The following is a 13630-nucleotide window of genomic DNA, read 5'->3' as shown; positions in this document are numbered from 1 at the left end:
TATATATATATAAATAAAAGGAAATAAATTACTACGGTTGAACGTAAAAACATGAACATGAACTCGAACATGTTTAGAACGAACTCTTTCCAGCTGCTGGAAGAAATAAGAGGAAACCATAATGTAGTGGAGGGTACGTTTTCTTTTTCAGTTGAAAGCTGTTTGACATCTTCAACTTTAATTCATTAGTTGTTATACCATTCACACATCAAGTATGAATGATGTATGTACAACAAAGACAAAAGAAGACAAAAAGAGAAAGAGAAGCAAGAAACTGTAAAAAAAGAAGAAGGAGTGAGGGTGGGAAGAATTAGCCTTCTGGGCAGGGCTGCCATCATTGGCTTTGAATATGCAACTGATGGTTTATTGATCTGTCCCAGCACTAAGCTCTTTGTGCTACAAAATACTGACAGAAAAAGAGAGACGGAGAAATGGAGGAAGAGAGACTGATGAAGGAAAGACAGAAGCATGAGCCAGGAGAAAGGATAAAGATGGAGGGAGACGATGGGAGACAGAGTGAGGGATGAGATGAAAGGAGTGGATTGGACATGAGGGATAACGGAGGAGGGGCGAGGGCAAGATAAAAAGGTAGAGCAAGAGACAGAAAAATGGAGAGAAGACTTCTGGAAAAAAAGAGAAAGGAGGGAAAGATGGAAGGACATGTTGAAAGGGGAGGTAACAGAGAGGTGAGGGATAAGCATTTTGAACTGTAATGTGATCACTGACATTTCAATCAGAGGACTTGTGGTGTTGTAATGTATTTCCCCATTTTCTCAGTCTTTTTGGAAGGTGCAGTAAAGATGAAAAAAAGTGCTATAAAGTTAATGGAGAATGATACTAAAATGTTATATTTTGCCGTTTTGCCCCGGGGGGCGTTTTCTATCTCCTAACACAAAGGCCATGAAGTCAGTGTTTCCAGAACATGTGTCATTACAGCAGCCCATTGGAAACATGACGTCGTGGTCTGTGACTCTTGGTAACCCGGTTTCCTTCTTAACCCTTCAACTACTGCTGAATACTACATGCTGAAAATGAGCAAACAGACTGTGAGTAAATATGTGTTTTGTACGTTGCCTTCGTAGGCAAAGTAGATATTTTATTAATTAGCTTGTTAAGACTTTATTAATCATTTCGAAGCTGTTATAACACATTAGATTAAAAAAACAGGTAACAGTGACCTCTTGCCAAATAGTGAGCTCACATTTGTCTCTACTGTTAAGCCTCATCTTTCATTAGTTACTGAGCTTTCTTTGTTTTCTCCATCATCCAGTGTTTGTACCTGCTGCTTCATCAGGTATCTGTTGAGTTACTGGCAATTAACCATCGACAGCGTCTTCATGGTCAAAAAGTTTCATTTGGCAGATGAAGTTATCCTATCAAATTACCAGATTCATACTCCAAGGCCTTAGCATTACTGTTTACCACGACATGCTATCACCAGCTGTCCTCATTATAATCACATGTGTACGCTGTTAGATTGTTCTACACAGCGGATATTAAAATGGAAAAATGCTTTTTACTGTTGGTCTCTTCTTTAGGACTTCTGCGGATCAAGTGTTGATGACAGTCGCATGACAGGAAGTTTTTACTGTCAATTTATGTGGAATGGAAAAGAGACTTTCCGTTGGCAGAAAATCAGGGACGACGGGAGTAACGGAGGGATGCCAGCATTGTGCCAAAAAAAAAGAAAAAACAGACAGGCGGGCACACTGGCACCAAACTGCACATACACACCCTCAGTATTCAAATTCTTGGCTTACATGATACAGTACTTCCTTTGCAACTGTTCCTTTGCGGCTCCTCGTAGGCTCGAGGAAATATTGATAAAGACAGATGTAACAGATGAATGCGTGGGATTAAAAAAGAAAATACGATATTCAGAAGACAGAAAAAGACACTGAGTGCTGGTCAGAAAGCTGACATAGCTGTTCACACAGGAATCTGGTTAGGGTGCATCAAGTTCAGCTGTGGTAATGACACATCCCACATTATCAGCTGCTTTTCATCCTCCATATGCTCATTGCTTCATTGTTTCCTTTCTTTTCTTTTCTTTCTTTTTTAAAATTAATTTGAAGTCTCATCTCACCCCACCTTATCTGTATACATTTTTTCTAATGTAATGCCATGATTTTTACAGCCATAAAGTATATGTTAGAGGGGGGAGGTTTGTGGCAGCTGCAGTTTCTGCAGCACATATCGTGCATGAAGACAGCATTATAAGTATATTACTCACAATGTGGACAAGAGATTGGCTGCAAGATCCAAAACCCTTGGCTTGAGTTTAGACAAAGGATACAGCTGTGCTCATTACTGTTGTTCCCGCGGGATGGAATAGATTAGAATTATGCCATTAAGGCTTAAGAGAAAAAGAACCCTGGTAGAGGAAAAGTTAAGGCAAAAATGTAGTCGCAAGCGGGAATTTGCGGTTAAGAACCTTTTTATGCTCAACAAAAGGAAACAGCTCAATTACCCAAAACGAACAGCCTGACGAAGCCGAGTAAAGTCACTTCAGCTAGCTTAATTGTGTTTAAAGATGGAGTGACACCAATCACAGACTTGTTTCACAATCACAAAGTGTGCAGGAAAAAAAAAATCTAAATTCAACAAAGGAACCATGTAGTAAATAACTTCTTGTCTACTTTATAGTAAATGCATTGGGGACCTCATTGATAATCAAAATCTACTCAAGTGCTATTTATTGATATTTTCCTCTAAAACAAAATGTCAAAAGTTTATACTTATAGGTGTATAATACTAGGTAAATATATTAGCTGCCTCAGGTGGTTTTAAAAAAACGTTTTTTTGTTTTTAAATCGCCCTCTGACTTCAATAAAAAAAAGTACTTGAAATTGAACAGAGTCTCTTAAATGCGACTGACATAACCTTCTGTTGGTCTTAATGGACAACCGAATTGCTCTTAATGGGCAGGCAACATCTAGTATGGCAGCTTCGCCACCACTAAATGCATGTGTGTGTGTGTGTGTGTGTGTGTATGTGAATGAAAGGTAAATTCTAAAGTGCTTTATACGTACAGTCCATTGACTTTGTGTGAAATTATAGAAGCTATGTTGGCTGCACCTCTGTGACAGGCAATGCAGAGTATCACTATAATAGTGCAGCATTGTGTTTTCAGCTAGAAAGAAAAGCCAGCTGCTTCCAGCTGTCTGCAACTCAAAGCCTTAGGAGCAAAAGTCAAAGTGTTCAGTGGATCTTTGCCAGCACTGCTGTTGTTGCCCTGGAGGATACAACAGGAAGATTCAAGGCTTGATCAAACTAAACTACTGTAAAATTGTAAGAGAAAGCCAAAGTCTTGTGTTGCTGGCAGCCATAAAGGCTTGGACCTCTGCAGCGGACATAGCATTGTGACTACGACAGTCATGGCGACAGGATTGTATTGTGCAGGCAGGCAATTAGACCATCCAGCTGTTACAAACTGCATCAAAACAGCAGAGGAATAAGACTCTATTCAAAGGTTCAAAGACATTTTGCCAATGGCTTGTCCGTGCCAGTCAGTAGCCCCACTCTGTTCTCAAAACAGACAACTGGGGTAAGACTATAACAAATTGAAATTCACTACCTCTTCCCTTACAACCTCCACTTTGAAAGGTGTTGTCTGTGTTGAGTACAGCAAGAGATGATGGCATGTGTTCAGTGCAATGACGTGTCAATCACTTACACTGAAGTACAAAGAGGGCAGGGCCTTCGGTAGATGAGTAGAGATGAAAAGAGGGAAACAGGTGTTTTGACTGACAGCGTGACAGCTGTTAAACCTGCATGACTACTAACAATGCAGCCAGAACCCTGTGCGTCTGGCAGCATGGAGCCCTGGGATCAAATTTCAGTTGTGGCTAACCATGATCAGTGTTGCACTGCATGAGACCCAGCTAGATCATCCAGCTGTTATTTTCTTTTTGTTTCTATCTATCTATCTATCTATCTATCTATCTATCTATCTATCTATCTATCTATCTATCTATCTATCTATCTATTTTTTCCCATATGAAAATATTCTAACAACAATTACTGGTAAATGATCAGTGGCAGTCAAATGAAAGTCTCAGAAATCAGCATGATATGCTAATAGCATGGAGGAGATACAATTACACATTAGCACATTCTTATCCTGCCTTGGTTGGCATGCCTTGACTAAAGTTTCAGGGCCTATTATTGCTTTTTATTGGTATTTTATTCTCAATGTCATATGAATGTAAACTACTTCAAATAATGCTTCATATGAAATTATGTTTCTTTGCCTACACTTACCTTGTTAGCCCACAGGTCATGTGTGCATGCAGGTTATTACTACTCCTCGTTTTATTATTAGGTGACTTGTAGTGGCCATAGTAATAATGATGGAGCAAAGGAGGAAGTCAGGTGACGTAGTATATAGAGCAACACAGCCCACAGCGACACAGAGGAGGTTTGGGGGGTGGAGAGGTCAGTGAAACACATGATTTTCACACCGGAGACTGTTTGTTTCTTAGCAACTGACCAGGTCAGTTTTGTTTCTTTTATCCATGACTGCTCCACAACCCTAACTGAGTGTTTATTATTGTTAACAAGAAGATGGAAGAAGGTCCTCTAACCTAAGGAAGGACTTAATTTAACTTTTTCTAAAGCTAGCAAAGTAAGCTGAGTGTTTATTGTTGTTACCATGACGCCAGAGGTCTGGGACACCTGCCACCGGTACTGTCTTATGGGTCGTATCTGAGGGTAGTGACAAACAACCTATATGGTCATTTAGGTTGGAAGACTTGATAGAAGGAAATCCAAAAATCCAGGTCATGGCATATCTGGTTTAGCCCTTCTGGACAGTCCCATAGGCCGATTGTTGGTGGACTGTCCAGCTAAACAACAGACTGAACCAACATTACCTTGCATACAGAGCCATACCAGCTGACATGCCTAACAATATCACTGCAGGATGAAACCACACCCTTCATCAAGCTTCTACAAAAAATGTTAATTCTAATTTATGCATAATCATCATGTAATCCTTTAGTGTTGTACACATTATGTCCACAGGATATAATCTACATGTTAAAATCCATGCCTGTTTTTGAAAACTGTGTTGATGGATTTCAAAGCCATGCGGAGGCGAGCTTTCTGTGCTCTGCCAAATTTAAACAGGCACAGCTGTGTACCTCCTGCCCTCATTGCCCTCCTGCACACCCAGAGAGCAATTAAGTCTGAGATTACTACTGGTGAAGATAATCACACCTCATTTTTTGGTGATGGAGCATTTTCAGAAAAAAGCTTTTGAATTTGAATAGCATGATCAGGTCACTGGAGGAAGCCTGCAAAGCTCTTATGTACATAAAATCAAATATAACCTGCTTGAAGGAAAATACCAGTGTTGTCAATATAGAGATTATATGCAGCCCTGTAATGAAAGTAGTTAAAGAGGAATGTCACTGTGAATAGGGGCCATTTCATAAAACTAGGTCTTAGACATTTGCAATTATTTGAAATTGGTTTCTCATAGAGAGAGAAAATTGTTTTAAAAAATGTTGTACATTTCCATGTAGCACTAAAGCTGACAGTCCTACAACTTACAGAAAGCAGTGTCACACTCGCAAAAGGTGTACACACTTAAACTTTTGTTAATATTGACATGCTACACTTTGTTAGAGCGCGTTAGAGACGCCACAATTCAACCACTCAGTTAGTTCTGCAGTAACCATGATCACAAAAGTATAATTCATTCATATTTACCATCACTATAAATAAACTTGCAAGACCAGCAAAACGGTAGCTCCCACCCCTACAAGAAGTCCATTGCAGTGTGTCAAGCGACTTTATTCCCATCACTTCTGTCCACATTACTGTAATTTTCTGTCCTTTCGACTGCCTGGCAGTTGGTATACTTGTTCTTCCGCTCAGATATCATCCCAGGAGGCTCAGGTGAAGACCTAAGTGAAAAAAACAATGAAAATTTTCTGTCAGTCGTAGAATCCACTATTGCCTTTGTCAGTTATTCTTGCTTGAAGACAGTCATTTCCCTGTGGAATGAGACCAAGTTAGGGGTGTTGGGCACTTCTGAGCTAATGCTAATTGGCAGTGAAAAGTGTGAGATGTCCCACCTCACAGCTAAGAAGACACAGGACAAGATGTGTGAGGAAACAGAGGATCAATACTGTTTGGAATGATGTTAAAAGGTTTTTTTAGGCATCAAAATGCTTCAGTGTGTTTTCCACGTTTCAGATTAAATTGTAAAAGTGCAATTTAACCATTTGGAGAACTTTTAGAGATGTTTGAGGACGCCAGGGATACCACAAACTAAAAGGTCCGTAGCTCCCATACGGTTCGGGCTAGAGGCCTGAAATTCATTCATTATTTTCACTGTTCTTGCATGAAATATGTCCAACTTATTATTATTGAAAATGACTTAAAAAAATAAAAGACGTAGTAGTTTAAGTTGTGTTTAGTCCCTTGTTAAACAAGTGCATTTTCAGAAACTACAAATCGTTTGGGTATGCCACATATATGAAAATCATATTGAAAAGGTTGGATTTAAAGAGGTTAGCAATTAAGGCCTGTGTCACAGTTACAAGTTATTTCTGATGGACATTTAATAAACATTTGGCGCCTGCCTCGTCTTGCCTCAAATATGTATCTTGATTGAACTGACAGTTAATAAGAAATAATAAAAACTAGTAGACTGGACCTGAAATATTTCAGTGGTTCAATTGTGACAATAACACATTTTCATTTCGTCAGGCCAAAAAGACAATCTAAGTCTAAAGAACTCAAGTCAATCAGAAGAGAAGCTACAGTATGTTTGTACAGTATCACATATGGGGACTTGATGTCCCTATTTTTTGGAGAGAATCCTAGGATTTGTTGGTTTATCTCTGGGCTGGCACGATCCTGGAAATGTGCCCAGACTTTCAGTGCTTTCTCATCTTCCTTTTTCTTTTTAAAATAGAGATTATCTGTTTAAGGCTGTCTATGTGCTTTTTCATGAACACCAACTGTTGGTCGCAGATTTGAAATGTCACCAGCGCTATCACATGGATTTGGCACTGCTGTAATACACTGTTTCGTGCCCCATGGCCTCCCTGTGGTCTGGTCTGACACTTTCATTGAAAGGTGTAAAGTGTGTTTTGGCAAAAAAAGGCAGCAACATGATTCGATGACAGCTCAATTATCGATTTAAAACACCTACACCAAAATAGGCTGCCATGTATGGCTCCACGGTAGGTCCCTCGTAAGTAATGGTAAAAAAAATTCTTTAAAAGTCAAGAAATCAAAAAGAATTAGCTTGACAGAGGCAAATGAAGCCAGAAAAAACACAAGACAAAGACAAATCAAAGCACAAGGAAATCGAGGCTGAGTAAAACCCAACTCAAGGGTACCATTTGAAAGGCCAAGTGCCCTGAATAATGTAACAGCCTTTATCCTCTCCCCAGGCTAACAGGGCACTTCTTAACATTCTCAAAAGATGCTTTTCAATTAAGCCTGACTTGGTGGTGGCAATGTGTATGCTAATGTGCGCATGTGTGTGTGAAGTGGAGTAGCCTATGTGTATGTGCCTGTGCAAGAAGCTGTGGCAGAATTAGAAAATGAGAAAGACAATGTGACAAATACACGGCGAGGAGCAGACACCTCAGACTTGAATAAAATTAACACCTCTTTATTAGAATGACCAATGGCATAAAACAAACTTTTTAATCAGCATAAAGATAAGAAGGCACACATGGTCTGAAAGCTCTGAAGCTAATCTGAGTTTGATTTATTTTGTTTTTACCTTATTTAGAATGAACACAGAATTTAAAGGGATTTGGTTTTGGAAGCAGTGTCAGTATCCGTCACTTTGGCCTGTGTGGCTAAAAACTGTGATTGAAATTTAACTCCCTGCAAGACACATCCTAAACATCTAATTGTACACTTGAGAGAAATTTGTTTTTTGATAAATACTAAATCTGTTTTGATTTTGAAATTTGAATGTTTCCTTTATAATGTGATTTTGGACTGAAGATTGTTTACTGTGTTTATTATGAATAATAACTGGTTGTATTGATGTTTGCAAAAAAATGTCATACTATGCAATCTCCGTTAAATGCGTCATTCATTTGATTCATTTATTCACAATCAGGAAAACTGTTGTCAGAGTCCTTTGAAACTGCATGCCAGGCAAAGCAAAAGTACTGTTATTAACATTAACTGTCAGCTCCGCCAGCTACAGTCGCTAAGGGCTGTAGGTCTGTGGGTCCAGTCATACTGGTTCACACCGAAATATCTGAAATATTCTGTACAGACATCCATGATGGATGCTTCTGTGTTTTCCTGTAGTGCAACCATGAGCCTCTCATTGCTGGTTCACATTACAACAATTGAATGGATTGTCATGAAAATTGTTAAATATACAGTATCAGAAGGTACCAAGGGGATATAGTACAATGAATTTGGTCATTCTCAAGCTTGTCTTCCACCACCGCCAGAAGGTCAACGTTTTTACATATTTATGAAAATATGTAATCATCTGTGGGATGGATCGCCACACAGTCTTTGTACAGGCATCCATGGTTCCCAGAGGATAAAACCCACAAAGGTGTATTAAATATATGGTTATTGGGTGAATAGCTGTAAACATTAGTTCAGATATTCATGGTTCCCAGAGGATTTAATCTAACAACTCTGATTCTCTTACTTTCAGTTTAATGCCATCACCAGGTCAACATTTGATTTTATGCAGTAGTGTTTGGCGTAAAGGAGCTATTTGTAAGTTTCGCTATTGCTACATAGTTAACGTTAGCAGGAACAGCAGCAAGTTGCAAGTTTGGCATCAAACTTCATTCCTTTACTCGCCAAGAACTGTCACCAGTTGTGGAAAGCAACGCCAATATTAACTCTAGTGAACATGGTAAACTTTATACCTCTTTAACATCAGCATGTGAGCATTGTCGTTTTGAGCATATATATAGATGTTAGCTTTTAGTTCAAAGCAACCCTATGTCAAAGTATAGCCTCACAGAGCTGCTACCATGACTGTAGACTCTTAATCATGTTTTATCATATTCTCACACAGCTGGGGAGGAAGAGATCCTGATTGGCTCACTTTCTTTACCTGTTTATGTAAAGCAATGATTTGTAAACTCTGGTGCAGACCAAAAAAGGTATTGTGTAAAAAGGTGCTGAAGCTGCTTTATGTATGTATCAATTTGTGGACGGTACTACCAGAGGAGACAGGACCTTGCTGTATGCTAATGTTAAAGATGCCTGGAGATTCTACCTGGCACATTTTTTACACATTTGCATTTACACATTTTTTTCTTTTGAATTACTGAGTTTTTATCATCATTAATATTTATTTACTTCCTCTTTCCCAACTCTGTGCTGTGCAATTGAAAGAAAGCCATTTCGCTGTGGGGATCAATACATTTTTCTGATTCTGATTCTGATTTCGTAGCTATGGGAAGTATGTCTGCAGCAGTTTCTTCATTAAAATAAGGTTAAAGATATTGAGTTAATTCGTCATGGTTAAAAGAAACCAAAGTTTAATAGTGGTAGAAGACAGAACACCACCCTGGGGTACAGCGTTAGAAAATCCTTTGCGCACCCAAACATCCACTTGCCCACTGCACCTCTCACCCTAACCCCTCGTTCTTACTCTTTACGGCGTCCTAACATCATTGTACTGCTTTCTGCTTTGGCGCTTAACAGAAGTACAGGTAATTTAAAGCAGTTTGAAGAACAATCAGTGCTGAGATTTTTCTTGATGACAGACTCTTTCACCTCAAGTTTACCTCATAGGAGGCTTTTTTCATCTGTTCTCTTTCTGGCACCGCCCTCTGCTTCACTTTCATTCAGTTTCCTCAGAAGACCCACAGTATTCATTGTTGAATACCAAGCAGTTGGGTTATAGAATCTAGGGTTAAAGGCCACGCTCGGGCACCTCGATGAAGGAGTGAAGAGAATATCTCATTCACGTTACATACTAAGGTTTTCCTAGGCAGTCAGTGGATTTCGAAAACCTATTAGGGCCAACATTGCCACCAGTTTTCTAGAACATCCATCACTAGGCATCCGCAAAACTCATTCCAAGAACCACTTTCATAGTCTGAACCGCTGCCTGACCTGTTCCAAACTGGTCACAATATCTGTTGCATCTTCTTTATGACTAGTTTAGACAACAGACAATTTTCTTTTTTTTAACCACAATTTAGCTTCTCTTTTATAAGAGTATAATTTCCTGTTTTTATCCCAGTGGCTGCAAAAAAAGAAAAACCACAAACCAAAGCTGAGATTAAGTTTTGATTAAATAAAATGAAAAAAGAAAGAAATAAAAAGGAGAAATGAGAATGTGAATGAAACAGCTGCAATATATTACATTGTTAGTGATAGCCAGCAAATTTTTATCACTTTGGCTGATGAATCCTGATGGGAATATTGCCATGGCAACGGACAACAGTGTCTGCAGACGTACTAATGGCTCTTTGAGGCTGAGGATGATGTCACCATGCTCACAGAGACAACAGCTGTATCCCAATTCAGGGGCTGCATTCTTCAAAGGACGCGTCATCGTAGACTGTGGAGACTGGACCAAAATGAGACGGCAGAATTTCTGCTGTGTGTCACCAGCTGTACCTGCCCTTACCGTTGCGTCGCAAAGTGTGACTCCTGTTGCATAGCAACCTTGACAATGCAAAACTTTTTTTCCCACAAAAAGGCAGGTGTACCGTTACCTGTTGAACTGAGCTGAAACCCAATACTTACATTTAAAAATGAAATCCTCGGACTCTCAGTTCGTGTTGTTTGCTGCCGTATTATTTTAATTTCCAATTCACAATGAATCTTGGGATAGGTTGGGCCGTGGAGGATCCACTCGCACCATTGCGATGCAATAAGCATGCAAAGGCAGCTTCCTGAGGAATACAGCCCCTGGATTGGGACACAGCTAATGTTAGCATGCAGATGTTTACACATAGTAGTTTACCATATTTACCATTGTACTTTTGTATGCTAGCATGCTAACATTTCTGAAGTAAATAAAACAAAAAAAGTACAGAATGTTTGCAAGAATTTGTTCGTAGACCAAAGTGTTGGACAAATCAAAGTGTGACCTGTTGATGACGCTAGATGAAAAGTCAAAGGATCACCAAAAGTATTACTGGCGAAAGGGTTCACAGTTCACATGGATGGCAACACATCCAATAGCTGTTGAAACATTTTACTCAAAAAGATAACATCATGGTGGCACAAGTGGAAAAATCGGAGGATTACCAAAGTCATTAAGCTTCATCACCTGGGACCATGATTGTCTTTCACAAAGTTGCACAAATCCATCCGTAGATGTTGAGATATTACAAAGAATACTGGAAAACAAGGGTCAGTAAAGTTAGTAGGATTCATCCTCTGGAGAACATGTAAATTTCCTGTCAATGAATCCAGTGGAGGTCTAGATTCTTTAGTCTGGACCACTGCGGTGGTCTGAGCTGCCAGACAGGGCAACACTGCCATCGCCAGAGCCATGTGGCTGAAAGTAAATAACAGGAAAACCTCAAGCAAGACCTGGTCAACAATTTAACCGCTATTCCAATTCAGTCCACAAGGTATAATAAACTGGTAACCACAGCAACAATAATTCTGCTTGATGCTGTGAGATCAGATATCTCTGACTTACCTGTGAGTTAAACTGATTACAAATTAACTTAAAATGGATTTTGAACAAAGCCTATTATGTTTCTCAATCTTGTTAGATATGTTCAATGTAAGGAAACTTTATTACATATTATACTTACTTAGATATGACTGGGTTTAATGTCATGTAGGCTTAGGGTTAAATTATATATGAGAAGCATAATCCAAAATTAGAAAATTTAGTAATTCATCCCTGTTACAGACAGAATGGTAAATTTATCATACTCTGCAGTTTGGAGCACATACTGCACTTCTTAAAGACTCATGTTGTATTTTTTATTTATGTGTATTTTTTTTTAGGGATGTAGGTTTTGTGAGTTGTACTTTTTTAATGGCTTACATCATCTGGACAATATGAAAAGGGCATTTTTCTCTTCACTCCACCTACATTTCAGAATCCCATTTGAGCCCATTCGAGCATTAGTGGCTGGAAGCTTCTGATGTTTCATGTGCGTGTGTGTATGTGTGTGAGTGTGTGTGTGTATGTGTGTGTGTGTGTGTGTGTGTGTGTGTGTTCTTCATGCATAATGTTCATGCTTCATTGTTTTCCTAAGCCTTGCCAAATGCTTTTCTTCGTTTATTTGGCTCAGGCTCTGTCTGTGTATTTGTGTAACTCAGAGTGTATGTGTGACTTTGTGCATCTTTGGATGTGATAACACGTGTGTGTGTGTGTGTGTGTGTGTGTGTGTGTCTTCATAAATCCGCTCGTTTCTCTGGAGGCAGGCCAGTGAGCCTTCTGTTTAGTACATTATCCATCCCTGTGCTGCCATGGTCACACACAGACACACACACACACACACACACACACACACACACACACACACACACACAACACTATCGATTCTCTCACTATTGAAGTGTGAATGTGTGTGTGGTAGTGGGCATGGTGTGTATATGGTGTATGTTCTCTACGTTTTGTATATATTGTTATCAACACACCACACTCTCCGCCATAAAAGTGCATTAGCTCTGCCATCATATCATCACTGCAGCAAGACATGTGAAAAGAAATGCAATGTTATCAGTTCAGTGAAGAGACACATCTTGATATATTATTGATCAAAAAAGTTTGTGAGCTGGTGAAACATCCAGACATGTTATGGGTTATCTCTGATACCTCACCACGCCACCTCACCAAAATCACTGTATTCACTCCTGAACAATCATCCCCAGAATTAAGCATCAAACAATGATTTACCAATCAGCCAATTTATAGATTAGCAGTGTCATTGACTTACAACTAATTCTAAACTTAGCTCAGAGGTAAATCCTCATGTCAAAGGAGAAATAATAAACACTTAAATGCAAATTGAATTCTGACACAAACTATTACACACTATCATCATGTTGAATGACATGAACAGTGGAATCCTCTTCTTCTGCTTTGAATTGGTACATGGTTTAAGCCAATTAGAGTAGTTGTCATATGACACACACACACACAGGTCAGCCTTCGTCGATACCAAACTGCAACATGGAGATTTGTTCATTTACTCATGTGCTCACCCATGGGTGCCAGAACCAGGGCCAGTCAAACTGATCTCTGAAAAGTTATCGGCCTGAAGAGTATTTTTATTCCCTTAATTCCTTGTATGATTCTCTGCAGCCCCCTGCACTGACAGCTAAAGCATACATTTACACTGATAAAGATTTTGACTGCAGTGCATTCCCTCTCGTTCATGTTATCCCTATGTGTGAATCAGCTTCTTAAACTGTCAATATCTCTCCTACAATGGAGGGAGGCTGGGTGTGTTTGTCAGCTGGCAGGAACCGAGAACTGCCCCATCTTTGAACTAAAATATAAAGATGAGGCCGAGGACGGAAAAAAGGCCCAGGAATTTGTCCCTGCATGATCAGCCCGCTCTCCGGACAAAGCAATTGCTGGGGGGTCTGGGTCTTCGGAGACCTTTATTCCTGCGTACTTGAAAATTTTGTGCAAGTAAATACATTTTCAAAACTGGAAGCACCCATCAAGCTCTGCTCAAGT

General features: G+C 39.5%; 1 long non-coding RNA gene across 1 annotated transcript in view; it reads right to left on the bottom strand.

Moving 5' to 3' along the window:
- Window positions 1-5002: 5002 nt before the first annotated feature.
- LOC111645424 (uncharacterized) overlaps window positions 5003-13630 on the bottom strand; it is a 56367-nt gene continuing 47739 nt past the window's right edge. The window contains exon 3 of the long non-coding RNA XR_002759867.2: window positions 5003-5912. This is a non-coding gene — a long non-coding RNA (uncharacterized LOC111645424). The remainder of the gene's footprint in view (window positions 5913-13630) is intronic.

Source organism: Seriola lalandi, unplaced genomic scaffold, assembly GCF_002814215.2.
Source record: "Seriola lalandi dorsalis isolate HSWRI2012SDOR001 ecotype SW California unplaced genomic scaffold, Sedor1 jcf7180002054951, whole genome shotgun sequence".
Lineage (NCBI taxonomy): Eukaryota > Metazoa > Chordata > Actinopteri > Carangiformes > Carangidae > Seriola > Seriola lalandi.
This window is presented reverse-complemented; position numbering and strand designations above follow the sequence as displayed.